This window comes from Coregonus lavaretus (assembly GCF_964263955.1).
Source record: "Coregonus lavaretus genome assembly, contig: HAP1_SCAFFOLD_1053, whole genome shotgun sequence".
NCBI lineage: Eukaryota > Metazoa > Chordata > Actinopteri > Salmoniformes > Salmonidae > Coregonus > Coregonus lavaretus.
The window spans coordinates 17182-29947 of record NW_028157612.1 but is presented as its reverse complement, the minus strand read 5'-3'; the positions used below and the strand labels follow the sequence as shown (position 1 = coordinate 29947).

At 39.8% G+C, this 12766-nt stretch overlaps 1 long non-coding RNA gene across 1 annotated transcript; it reads right to left on the bottom strand.

Moving 5' to 3' along the window:
• Positions 1-2513: 2513 nt before the first annotated feature.
• Positions 2514-4190, bottom strand: LOC311125167. Its single transcript, XR_014612847.1, has 4 exons — positions 4142-4190; positions 3879-4050; positions 3618-3745; positions 2514-3491 (listed from the first exon to the last, which is right to left on the bottom strand). It is a non-coding gene; the product is annotated as an uncharacterized lncRNA (long non-coding RNA).
• Between the last annotated feature and the right edge of the window lie 8576 nt (positions 4191-12766).

Below are 12766 nucleotides of genomic sequence, written 5' to 3'. Positions count from 1 at the left end.
TCTATCTCTCTCTTTTTCTCTGTAACCAAGCAAGGCCTTGTCACTATGCTGCTGGGTGACAATACACAAATTCTATTAGGGTGACATTTGTCCATTAATTTAAGTGGCAGGGTTCAACCCAGGTGTCCATGAAGTGTTGGACTACACAGGGGTGGAGTAGTCAACCTATCCCAAATAGTGCTCCCTTATTGTATTTTTCAGAGTTTACACAGTAAAAACAGAAGTGTTAATTTAACTCCTATCGAGTTGAATTTAACTCTGTTTCAGATAACATTTGGTCCCACTCAAAATCAGTGTAAAATGTACTCTTTGGTCAGTGTAAAACTTTTAGAGTTAATTCTACTCCATATTGTGTAAAAAATAACAATGAAATGTGTCAAAATATTTAACACTGTAGTTTAATCACACTGTTGAGAGTAATATGATTACACTGTATAGAGTTAAGTCAACTACAATTTTACTTTAAAAAATGACACTTTAAAGTGTAATGATATTTACTTTTCATTTCTCTACAGTTTTTTTTTTTTTTTTATTTAAATCATATGATGTAGTGTTACTGAATTATAGAAATATCAATACTATCAAATAAAACAAAGCACAATAATACAAGATGAGAGCACCCACATTTATTGAAAAAAAAAAGTATAATTTCAATGTCCGTGAATTTACATTGTACACCCATTGCCTTGTCTATGACAGAAGTATAACATCATAAAAATGTTCACCAGAGAAAGCAATATGGCACAACAAGGAGAGCTGTGTCATTTCCTCCATATGACCTTTGTATGTCAAAAGGTCTAGGGTAGTGCAGGTTGTCGACATGAAAAAAAACTAAATCATGCTTTGATCTGATCACCTCATATGCATGGAAATGTTCTTGAAAAGTTACTGTAACTAAAGGCACTGTGAGTAGTAACAGTTTTTCACACATTATCAGAACTGACTCAATCTGATAAAACAAGGGCACTTCAGAGTCAACTTCGCCACAGATAACCAAGTGTGGGCGATAAACATACCCATTATGTTTAGCCCAATTAACCTTCATAACCTGAATGCTACTGGGCACTTGCATTGCCAAAGCAATTTCAGAACCTCCTTTTACCATATTTAAAGCCACCATTTTTCCTGGACCAATATCTAACCGACTAAAAGTTGTTGATCTTCGCCAACTATATGCCATATGATTCTGATGCTTTTTTGCCAGCGTTTTGGTAATATTTTTAAACGATTTAAGCTGTTTTTTGAAAAAATTATGTTTGCCTTCATACCTCATACACCAACTATGAAGTACAGGCCCTATTTTCTGGATGCAGCGGGGATAGTGGATAAGAAAATGGTGCTTTGGTAAAAGTTTTTTCTGAGGATACAACTTCTTAAACAGTGTATGGTGATCAACAATCAAATGTTTTAAATATACACATAGACCTTGAGATAACATGGGCGAGAATATAATGTTAATTATTTGCAATAATAAAAGAAGCAGGCCCCAGTGTTGGTCAGTAGAAGTTACCAAATCTCCAAAGATAAGAGGAACATTCCTAAGTAAGCACCAGGACTGAATTGCATTCAGTCCCAGATCATTAGATCCTTCACTTAAATTAACAGTCACAGGCCTGTTATTTCTCTCTGTGAAACCATAATCAAAACTTTGTATTCTTGAATGTATTTCTCCTGATGTAACATGTTTTTCATTCAAATACAGAAATAATAACTTCAATTCGTACTGGCCAACCCCTTCTAACACATCATGCATCACATCAACTGAGAAGTTCTCAGTTGTGTGAAAATACCTCAATGAATTTAATATGCATGACCTTTTCACACCAAAAACATACGGAAGGGATGGATTACAAGCCATTTCTTGACAGTGAGCAGTATGCATATCTTTGGTGCGTAAAACTATTTTGGAAGAATCTTCAGAGAATTCTGTTTGAAAGTCCTCCTTTTCTGATAAACAGAACCTGCAACAGTACCTTGCACTGAAAGACTCCACCAGACCAAACAAACTATGCAAACCCAAATTATCACCTGTTACCTGTACTACAGTGCCACGTACATAACCACTGTATAATGGAATCTCAATACCATCGCTCTCTAACACTTTAATGTCTCGAACAATGGGAGCAAAAATTTCACTAAAACCATATCGTTTAACATCTTGAGTATGAAATAAGGCGCACAGGTGTATGTTAGCCAAAAAAGAATTCCATTTTGGAGAGAAGTTTCTTAAAGTAAAATATACTCCACCCAATTTATGAATACCTCGCTTGGAACCCAATGGGTTGGCGACCTCAAAATCATCATAGAACATCTGGACCTGTATTGTCTGCTTCTCAGTTGAGAACAGGGGGTGACTTTTAAAAAAAGATCCATCACAAATATCTCTCAGTCTAGAGTTGCTGGTAGCTGAGCTTTGCAACATTTCTGCAAAATACTGACTTTTAAATATTGACTGCAGTGTAGATAAAATTGGAATATACATGAATTTATCTTGAACTATTACCTGATCATATGTTCCAGTCTTTTTATTTCGTCTTGTGTCAAATCTTGAACCAATCACACATTCAACTGGTTCTACTATTTCCCACTTGGCAGTCATACATTTTGATCGCTTGTATTCCGAATTTAGAACTGTGAAAGGATTCTCTAACCCCTCAAAACACGCCTCAACTTTCTTGCACATTTCTGTTTCTCTTTCATTACTAAATACATGCTTTATCACTGTTTCTTTAGCATGCTGATGAATATCTTGAACAATCTCTTCCATGGAAATCACTACAGTATTTACTGTACTTTGACCAACACCTGCTGCCTTTAGATCAGAAATAACAGCTGCACAACTATTTACAATGTATGGCGAAGATAACTCTGACTCAGCCTCTAAACATTCAGTCGACACTTCAACATGAGAAATATTACTGGTGTTGACGGTACTTTGAGGGTCTGAAAGATCATCTTCTATAGAATCTACTAAACTTTCTCCGTGGCACTTGTTAAGATGTTTTCTAAAACCAGAAAAGCTACCAAAAGAACGTGAGCATCCTTCTTGACCACATTTCAGAAAAAGAGTCCTGCCTGTACATAGCCCATGAATTATCTTAAGGTGCTTAACAAGGTTGTTTGGACTTCCATGGTCACTTTTGCAAAGAAAACACTTCATAGTTTTATCTCAACTAACGCACCATTCTTGCTCGCAACTCAGCAACTCTAGGAGTCTCCTTTGTTTCCCCCATGTCGATGTTATAGATGGTTGTTTGCACAAAAGTGAAAAAGCTGCTCAAGGAAGAACTGTATGACGTACCAAATACGTAATGGGCTTTAAAGACTTTGTCAAAAGCTCCTACTGAACCTGTTGCCTTGCATGGAAGAGCATGCTTGTCAACCACAATGAAGTAGGAGTGAATGCTGCTCTGTGTGGATCCCTGGGCGAGAAGGTAGGGCTGACTGCTTTGGGTGATGTTGTCAAGATGCTGCTGCACACTGGTTCCAACCTACAAAAAAAACACATTCAACAGAATTGTTTTGGTGACTAACCTCTGACAATAGATAAGATCACCTCAAACTGTGCACAAGATTGAGATGATGGAATATATATTTTAAACAACTGTTAAGCATACCTTTTGAAATCTGATGAGCTGATCTACAGCTTGATATGCAGACATCTTTCCCGGCCTCTTTCTACCTTGTGCAGATGGTGGTAGCAAATGTAGCAGCAGCAAGATGGCAGACATGTCACTGTCCCAGCCTACAAATAAGTAAATAAAAACCTGGTTAACATTGTGCTGTAGCATAACATTCTTATTCACAACTTGCACCATTATGGACATATAATGCACACCTACATTATCCACATAAAAAGTAAAACAGTTCATTCATACCATTCTCAACTTCAGCAGCTGACTCAGCATTGCGCATCAAATCCAAGAGTTCTGTGGTGGATACAAGTCCATGGCTTTCCTTTATTACTTTTGCTTTGAAAGTGGTTGGCCACTTCTCCAAGAATTTGTTGGCTGTGGCCTCACCAAACAGAAGTCTGAAATCTTGTTCTATCTGCAATGTAACACACAAAGACAGAAATAATGAGTGTTACCTTATTCTTCATTGGATATTTTTGGTGATGCAGTGAATTAAGTTGTCATACCAGTCCTGGTGTGTCCAGAAATCTTGGGAAGACCGAGAAGACATCTGATGATTTGGCTTCATCGTTGACCATTGCTTGCCGATATATGAAGGTCATTTTCATCTTCTCACGGACAGTGTTTTCATCAGCAGAGTGTCTCAAAACAGCAATAGCTGCTTCCACATCCTCATCAGATGGCTCTCTGTCATAGGTGAAGGGCTGACGATCACAGCCTGGCCCACCAACTTAAGACAAAATACAGTGTTAAGAAATCCTTTCTGTACAATTCACAGGTCACCATTATAATTACATGTCACTGATCAGAAAACATACCTTTAGGAGATTTGCTGACTGAGGCACCTCTTTCCTCTGCTGTTTTTCTTATGGTCTTCAATCGCCATGCAAGGTATCCGGAACCACTCTCCGGATCGTAGTAATGATCCTATATTATTATAAATAAATTATAAAGGAGTACTATTCCCATTTCATAGAGTGAATATGTGCATAATGTTGCAATAACCCATTTACTTACATATCCATGTTGTGAGTATGGGTCTTGTAGATAGGGAAACAAAGCTACTATCCCCTGTGCATACATCACTCTGACACTTTTGGGGGGGGATGTCCTAGCATATGAATTCAAAGTTAACATCACACTGAATTGATATTGCACAACACATTTTACATAATTAATAACCGGAAAATAATAACAATGTTTCTTTACAGCCCATCTATATGCTTAATGCTTACCCATGTGTTTCTGTCATCTCAGCAGCAAGTATGTTGATCATCTGTCTTCTGGTGGCATCTGTCAGAGATTTGGTTTTTCCATACTCTTGCATAATGCGTTCACCACCAGGCTTTGATGTTAGGATTTTTTCAATCAGCTATAGGTGGAAAGAAATGTGCTTTCCGTAATTGTAAAACAATATGTAATGCTGTCACATGATGAAACAACATTCAGATTGGACTTAACAGCAATGTTCACCACTTACTGCTTTTGCCTCATAGTTTATGTGGCATGGCCTTTTAGGCTGGCTTCCTTCGCCAGCCGCTACTTCTTCAACATCGTCACACACAGTGAAATTCAGAATGATGGTGTCATCAGATGTACCCGAGCATGATGATGAATGAGAGGTATCTGTTCATTATGAAATTTGTGCAAAACATAGAAACATATTACAATAAACTGTTATTTTTAAGACAATAAAGGTTCTCATTCTGGCCTTTAAACTAAAAAACTAATTGAATGAATGAATACCAAGTCCATTGCCCAGCATGATTCTGAAAGTTCCAGGTGACTCCTTTACTAATTCTTCAAAAACATCTGAGTCAACTTCTGTGTCAGACTGGTCATACACCTTAATGTCTGGCTTTCTGCTTTCTGGTATGTTGAATTTTAGACACACTGTTAAAAAAAGAAGAAAAAAAAGAAAAACATGCATTCCCTTCTCACAAGAATCCAAGTTCATACTTAAGGTTGCCTCATGTGTTCACAAAATGATGAAAGACAAGGATCTGCACCTGATTTTATGTTACTGAAAATATAAAGCACAGCAGAAATGACTATAGACCTAAATAGATATCATAAGATAATAGCTTAATGCTGTATTATTTTGTCATTAGGGTGATATGTATTGCTTTAACCTATTATACCTACCTTCTTTCAAGAAAGCATTGAATGTCAGCTCAGACAGCTTGACGTATTTCTGCTCTTCCCCGAGCTGAACACGCAACAGCATTTTGCCTCTGTTAACAAAGAAAATATATATTCAAAATCATCATTTAGTGCTGGTTCAACTAAGCGTTAGCTAACTATCCATTTATCTCAGTAGTACTAGCTACGCAATGCACTATGCATTACTTAGACGTTACACTGCAATTACAAAGGCTGAAGTAGACAAAGTTGTGCTGGTTGAATATAACGTTAAGCTGCCATTTTCTGCAGCAAATGGGTGTAGGCTAGTTCAAGTTTAGAGGCACATTGTCCCATTAGCTACCAAATAACTAGCTATGTGTCAAAGTTAGCTAGCTCATTAGCCATTTTAGTTCGAACAGTAGCTAACCATTAAAATGGTTAAGCAATGTTAAACAAACCCGTCATGCAAATCAGTGATCTAAGTTATCGTTTTATAACACCAACATTAGCTGGCTAACTATCAGAAGCATGCTAACATTACCGTTATATATAGCTTTATAAAAAACAGTTAGCGTTAGTGTAAGGAAGCCTGGGAAGCTATACAATAACGTTAGCTAACAATACTATCTGTATAAATGTTTTGTTGTTAGCGAACGTTATTTTACGTATTTACCATTCTGACAAACTTCATTCGTGAAAATATTGCAACACAAAGAAAGACAGTTACCGATACTGATTGCAAGCTAGCTAACCGCATGACAAGCACAATCTGCGCTCATGCCAAACGGTGGTGTCCTTCAAACGAACTGATTAGCTAAGTTAACGTTACCTATTTTTAGCCATATGAAACAGCAAGCCATTCACAAAAATATCAAACATATTCCATGGGTATATCAGATAACAGTTATTACTGTCAACCATCTGAACTTACAAGCTAATTTAGCTGGCTGATGACGAGGTCACTGCAAGTGGGACCGCCGCATGGAACTCGTAACTTAAAATATGACCTTGACATCAGCACAACTCTAAAATTATGTAAAGTTAAAAAATACCGGTTTGGTGTTGAAAAAACGGGGATGTAACTTACCTAGCAATATCTGTGGCCTAGCTACTCCTTCGCAATCTTCCTCCACCAACGTACGTGCCAAACTTCAGCAAAGCAGAGTGGCGGGTATTCATCACTGCTGTAGAGTTGAAATTGTCACTGCGTATCTGCAGATTTTTACACTCACTTTTAACTCCACTGATAGAGCAACTTTACTCTCAAAAATGTTGAAAATACTCTATCTGGGTTAAAATAACTTTACTCTGAAATATTAACACCCCATTTTTTACTGTGTAGCCACTCAATGGGATGTATGGTGTGGCTGTAAATGTGTGATTGATACATATCAATTATCACCTTGAACTGGCTGTGTAATTGCCGCCTCCTCCCTCCGTCAGGGAGAGTGACATTACTCTTGTACCGTTTCACAAAGCCATTATCACGGAACCGTTATCTAAAATACAATATGCGCTATGAGGACTGTTAAAATAACACCAGTTTATTTTCCCATCTGCGCTGTCCGCTCAGGTTAAAGTCGGCCAGCTGAGAGAGAAAAAGAGAGCGCGCGAGAGAGGGGGGTGGGGGGGGGGGGGGGGGGTGGGGGGGGGTGCAAGGAACCCCTCATCTCTCCATTCCCCTTCCCTCGCCTCCTTCGGGCCACGCGGAGCAGCAGCGCGATAGGGTTTTAATTGAGGAGCATGTGTATCATTCTTCTGAGTTGTAGTGGTTGGGATCTGTTAGGATTTGTCACCGAAGGACGAAAATGATTGGAAAGAGAGAGCGACAGAGACTGAGAAATAGGACAGAATATATAGCAGTCGCTTCTTTCAGTTGTGTTTGTTTAAACTCCTGGAGCAGAGCATATGATACTTGTGCGTCGTTGAATGCACTTATTTTCTGGGGATACCGCGTAATATTTACGCACTGTGAAACACCGAGCTGGAGCGAAATCTATTCGGTCCTGGACGCATGATGCTGATCGGTAAGTCTTGAGCTTTTGACCTTTTATTCAGAAACGGTGCTGATGTGGCTTTGAGGGTGCGCTGTCCGTTCTCCTTTCATTTCTGGAGACCTGTACCCCACGGTCGGGCGCCTAGAACACCTGACTCAAGCACTGGTCGGGTTAGCCTTTTTAAACATATGTGAATTTTATATAAAATATGACAACGTTTTATAGAAATATAGCCTTGTAAATTGTACGCACTAGCGGGAAGACCAGTGCAGAGTTGAATTCTCAAATATGAATGAAGGACAGTCAAATCCAGATGCAGATTAATGTGCAGTGTTGGGTGGTAACTGTAGCCTATGGCATTTATTTGTTTGTTTGTCTTGCCAGACCATTGGAAGTGTAGGCTACCGCAGCCACCCGAAGATTACGCACAATTATCCCGTAAAATCTCCTTCAAGTGGTCAAGAGGTTAAGCCTGTATAATATTTATTATTTATATTAACAGTTAAAATGTGAGTTTTCTTTAAAATATTATATGCTATTGAAAGTAGGCTACAGGTCATTTTTAGGTTACCGCAGAATTCCTCCCCTTTTTGGGATGATGAGATCTTATTTGAACATTTCTCGTGTGATTTATCTTCAAGGACGAATCCAGTGTATACCTAACTTTATATTCAACAAATATTAATTTATTTGCTGTTTTGATGTTGAGCTTGAGTTGATCTCTGCTTAACTTGCCGGGTGCGTAGGCTATTGGTCTCATACCTGTGAAAGCTTGAATTAAATATTTACAGAAAGCGCTCCACTAATGCATTTGAAAAGCCACGCAGCTCCTTGTTGGTTAACTATAATAACGTCATTATTCATGTTAGACCTTAGAAACGAAATCTGAAAGTGAAGGATTGCCTTATTAAAACACGGGGGGTTGGAATAAAAGCCCTCGACGACTCATGGTTCACAGTCGCTTCAACTATAGCGTTTTTTCCTATACTGTGGGATAGGCTATTGAAATAGGTTAATCAATTTCGTTTATATTGTCAATAATAATTCATGCATATCTTACATTTTGTAATTGAAGATATAGGTTTAGTATATATGTATTGATTGTCTGCATAGTATTGAGGATTTTTACTTTGTGAAAGACAAACAGGCTACTCAATAGACAGCAAATCATTGATCAACACACACTGGTCAATTTGCATTATGGGTTATCACACCATTAACCAATCATTAAATCCTATTATAGAAATGGATCAGCCATGTCCTGCCCTCTATACATAGGACCCAAGGAGACAATAATGACAATATGAATATAATATTGTATAGATAGCTTAGATAGTATAGGCCTATCTTCTAGCAGTACTTCTGATTTATTTTCCTTATAGGCCAATGTTACAGGAACATTGCAACAACCTTGACTGGTAGTCTTAAGACTCTCCTCTGGATCTCGTCACAGTTGCCTTTGAGAAACGGAAACATGATTTATGACCCTATCAGTCCACTCTAAAATGGAGGACTTTGCCATTTGCTCTAAACTTGATCCTGCAAACCATGACAACGTTGAGGCAGTCTGTGTATTGGTAGTGGGGTTGAGAGGCGTGTGAGAGAGAAGACAGACAGATGTATTGTATGGCAAAGTACACTGCAGTGATAAAGGCTATACTGCCTTTTAGAATTATGGCCACTAACCTAACACTGCTCTGCTGCCATTTTACTGCCCTGCCAGAGTCACTACTGGAACAGATGTGTCCTGTATGACATCAACTCTATCTCTGCATGTATCAGGCATGGAGCCCATGTTTTGAGAGAGAGAGAGAGAGAGAGAGAGAGAGAGAGAGAGAGAGAGAGAGAGAGAGAGAGAGAGAGAGAGAGAGAGAGAGAGAGAGAGAGAGAGAGAGAGAGAGAGAGAGAGAGAGAGAGAGAGAGAGAGAGAGAGAGAGAGAGAGAGAGAGAGAGAGAGAGAGAGAGAGAGAGAGAGAATTATTATTATGGGGATCTAATACAGAGAGGAACACACTGATAGTCTTGTTTACTGACTGTTATGGCCACTGGCACACACACACACTGACACGTACACAAACACACACACACAGGGCCCCAACCAGGGATGATGACTGTCTTTATTTAACTGAGATTGCGGGTGTAATATTCATATGTGTCAGCATACTGATTGTAATTGGATGCATTATACTGTCATATCATACTGTGCTATGATTGGTTAAGACCACCCAGGTGGTGAGGTAACATTGGCTCTTTCAGTGGCGGCTCCTGAAAAAATTCTCAGGAGGGGCAATTTTTCTGATGATTTAGGTGACCTACACACGTGCACGAGTCCGTGCACGCGATTCCAGATATCTTTACCTCTGAATAAACTGCCTTTATTATACCATATCCACCCTGTCCAAAGTCTCTACTTGGTCTCAGTTCTCCAGTAAACTTGTGATTATCAACAGTACACAACGGTAACAAACAATTGGGGGAACTCACGGGGCAGATAGTAACCACTTAAAAGGAAGCGATTCCCAAACCTTCCATAACAAAGCCATCACCTACAGAGAGATGAACTTGGAGAAGAGTCCCCTAAGTAAGCTTGTCCTGGGCCTCTGTTCACAAACACAAACAGACCCCACACAGCCCCAGGACAACAACAACAACAACAACAACAACACAATTAGACCCAACCAAATCATGAGAAAACAAAAAGAGAATTACTTGACACATTGGAAAGAACAAACAAAAAAACAGAGCAAACTAGAATGCTATTTGGCCCTAAACAGAGAGTACACAGTGGCAGAATACCTGACCACTGTGACTGACCCAAACTTAAGGAAAGCTTTGACTATGTACAGACTCAGTGACCATAGCCTTGCTATTGAGAAAGGCCGCCGTAGGCAGACCTGGCTCTCAAGAGAAGACAGGCTATGTGCACACTGCCCACAAAATGAGGTGGAAACTGAGCTGCACTTCCTAACCTCCTGCCAAATGTATGACCATATTAGAGACACATATTTCCCTCAGATTACAGCGATCCACAAAGAATTCGAAAACAAACCCAATTTTGATAAACTCCCTTATCTACTGGGTGAAAAACCACAGTGTGCCATCACAGCTGCAAGATTTGTGACCTGTTGCCACAAGAAAAGGGCAACCAGTGAAGAACAAACACCATTGTAAATACAACCCATATTTATGTTTATTTATTTTCCCATTTGTACTTTAACTATTTGCACATTGTAACAACACTGTATATATACATAATATGACATTTGAAATGTCTTTATTCTTTTGAAACTTCTGAGTGTAATGTTTACTGTTAATATTTATTGTTTATTTCACTTTTGTTTACTATCTACTTCCCTTGCTTTGGCAATGTTAACACACGTTTCCCATGCCAATAAAGCCCTTAAATTGAATTGAATTGATAGTAAGGTCGCAATGACACAGAAAGCAGTTCAATGTCGGGGTACAGAGTCGCTCTCTTACCAGGATCGCGGTCCGCTCTGACCAGGGTGAAGGTGGCCGGCTCCACTTCTCTGTCCGGGACTCATCCAGCCAAGTCTCCCAGCTGTATTGGGATTCAGCTGCCAGCAGCGTTTTCATTATTTAGTCCGTTCGTAGCGGGTATGTACACGATCAACAAGATCAGTCCAAAACCAACCACTGGAAATCCATGGTTGGCAGAATGTTTGTAAACTAAGTCTACAAATTAAAAACATAAAATAACGCCGCACTGCAGGTCGCAACAGAGACGCTGGTAGCCGCCATTGTCTTAGTTACGTTCAACGTTACGTCACGTATGACGAAAGCGCGTAAGTGCAAGCCCACAGACACCCATAGAGAATGTATTGAAAGCTTTGAAATGTGAAAAAAATAGATTTTACATGACAGGCTATGAGAGACTTCTGGGCGATTTTCAACTTGACTGAAATCGCCCCAAAAACGGGCGGGGCCATTTGAAGCACGACTTTAGCCTGATTTGACATTTAGTGGCTGGCAGATCAGACGTGAACACTGATAACTGCTGTTGCCGTGATATAATTGATTAGAAAAAAAATCCCTTCCTTTTCCCGTTTGGCAGTGCGTCGCCCATATCGCCCTATTGAACAAGCCGTCCCTGGGCTCTTTGGTGTTTGAGGGGCGTCGTTCAAGACAGGTGGGGCATTTACCAACCAATTCTAAAGATGATCATGGCCAGAGACACATGGACATGCCAGTTATAGCTAGTTAATAAAGAGCTACGTTTATAAATATCCTGTCGTCCTGCATTTTATTATTTTGTATAAAGCATACAAAACAAGACATGGTGTCAGAGTAAAAGGACTAAAAGATGGATTTTGCTGGAGTTCCTTCACCTCTAATGGATTGGGGGTCTACAAATCTACCCGATGCATGGCGTAAATTCAAACAGCATGTGGAGCTGATGTTCACGGGTCCTCTGAAGGAAAGAGGAGAAGAGGAAAAGTGCAGCTACCTGCTCCTCTGGATCGGTGAAAATGGGAGAGACATTTACAACACATGGACACTTACCGAGGCTGAATCAAAGGTACTGAAAACATACTACGATCGTTTTGAAGCATATGTTGTGCCAAAGACAATTTTCGCTAGGTACAAATTCCATGAGAAAGTACAAGGCGCTAGCGAATCGTTTGAACAGTTTGTCACTGAGCTGCGTCTGCTTGTGAAAGACTGTGATTATGCAAACAAGGATGAGATGGTCAGGGACCGTATTGTATTTGGAATACACTCACCGCGAGTGAGAGAGAAACTTTTGAATGTTGGATCAGAGTTAACGCTGGACAAAGCTATCGACATAGCCAGATCTCACGAGCTAGCACAGGTTCAGATGAAAACCATTTCAGGCGGCAGCACGAGCGCATCACGTGAACAAGCAGTGCACGCAGTCAGGCAGACATCACAGCACACCTCCAGTGCCCAGAGAGCATGTTTCAGAACGGAGACAGACAGAACTCCAAACCAGAGCGACACAGACTCCAAACGCCCCAAAACATGTGG